This window comes from Watersipora subatra, chromosome 8 (assembly GCF_963576615.1).
Source record: "Watersipora subatra chromosome 8, tzWatSuba1.1, whole genome shotgun sequence".
NCBI lineage: Eukaryota > Metazoa > Bryozoa > Gymnolaemata > Cheilostomatida > Watersiporidae > Watersipora > Watersipora subatra.
The window spans coordinates 28,406,637-28,408,681 of record NC_088715.1 but is presented as its reverse complement, the minus strand read 5'-3'; positions in this window follow the sequence as shown (position 1 = coordinate 28,408,681).

Genomic DNA, 2,045 nt, shown 5'->3' with positions numbered 1-2,045 from the left:
GAATGCATTAAAACAGCACACGGAAAGGCAACTCCTAGAGTAGAGCGATATGTATGGATAGGCCTTTAATATATTCATCTCTTTATACATTCTTCAGTAATGAGTTGATCTTCCGCTATTGAACATTGGTTCATCCAATTGAGCTTAGCAACTTCCTTCAACAAACACTGATGTTTAAACATTGGCTTAACATGTTAACATATTTTAACATGTTAACAGTAATGATAAAGAACTTGAAGAATTAGAAATGCCAGCGCTTCCTTTGAAAAATATCAGAATTATTTGTGAAGGAATAAAAAGGTAATCATTTGAGCAAAGTGTAAGGAACACGGAGCTGTAATCCTAACAGCCCTAGTACAGTAAAGCCTCTAATTGAATGCTATGGCGCTCCATTTTTTTAACCCTTCCTCTATTAGAGGCCATCCATTGGAGGGTAAATAGAGTGGCGTTCAAATAGCTCGACAGAATTTTTTACACTAAGATAAATTTAGCCGTTTTACGGGTGAAGCGAATGTCGCCTATATTTTGCCCTATCCTTTCGGTAAAGCGATGTTAACTGTTTTTATACGATAAATTTGCTAACTCACCTCGAACTTGTCTAAGATCTCTTAATAAATATGCGTTGAGAAATAAAGAAATATCTCTACCTGTTTATATCTATTGCTTACAACTAACCTGTGATGATATTATAGTCTGTCCTGCTTCGCAATTTGGTGGAGCTTTTAATTTTCATTTCATTCTAAATTTAAAGACATTTTTGTTTTATATTTATACTATTTATACTTGCTAGGGTAATAAAAAAGTCTTCAGACAAAAAATTCGATTTATATTTAACACATAACAACATTTGCCATTCTAACTTTCAAACTACATATCATGAGAGAAGTGTTTTATGTCGTTGAAATAAATTAAGAAAGTAAATAAAAACAGCTGTGAAAGTTTTTAAACTTTGTCAAACAACTGTAACTTTCAAACTTCATACCATGAGGAAAAGGTTTTGTGCAGGAAAACTAAATTAAAAATAAATAAAACAACTGTAAAGGTTTTCAAACAACTGTAAATTTAAAATTTCATAATATAGTATACATAAATTTTTTAATATAATAGCCGAATAAATTAGCCCGCCAAATCACCACCACAAATACCTGAGCTAATCAGTCTGGAAAAGAAATTGACCGACATGATAAAGAACATTAGATTCAAAAAGAGAAATGGCGATTTCCAAAAGCAACTGTCCTCAAATCAGAATAAAATTAGATCTTCAGATAAGATTTTGATACCTGCAGATATATCTGGAAATTGATGCTTGATGAGTACACAAGAACATAAAAAACTAATATCTAAAAGCATCAACCAGATCTACAAAAGACTAGATGAAAGCGCATATACCAACAACATATCCGAGGCTAAATTAATAGCAAATAAGTTGTAGCTCGCTGACAGAATATACTCTACAACCAAGAAAAAAGCATTCATTACTTTGAAAGACCAATAACTCAAGTTAACCAATAGACCAACATTACGACTGAAAAATCCCACCAAATCAGACATTGGCAAAGTCAGTAAGAAGATCCTGGATAGCGTGAATAGAGTGGTCTGGAAATCTCTTAATGTTGCGGCCTCTCCATTATAACTTATATAAAAATAGGAGGCGCGGCCTGTTTGTTTGGAAACAAGCGAACTCCTATATACGCTTCCGTTGGTCGCGAGACTCATGGCTCAACATGCGACCTTCACAAACTTATGAGTGATACTTGGGAGCATTGCTGATTACTCCGCAAAGACTGACAAGCGTCTTAGGTTTTTAGGGCTACATTTCCTGTACTGAAAATAGACCAAGATTGTCTTCAATAATCACTGTCAGTCATAAACTTGGAAGCGGATTTGCTGTCATTGTATTGTGGCATTTCATTGCTGTTTACTTAAATTACCTGCCAGTTTATGAATGCTGTGTCCGATGCTTCAAACCGAAACTATTGAAGTTTCGTTTGATCGTGATGATTTATGGACAAATAATAAGGCAGTTAGTCAGGCCTGTATTCCCT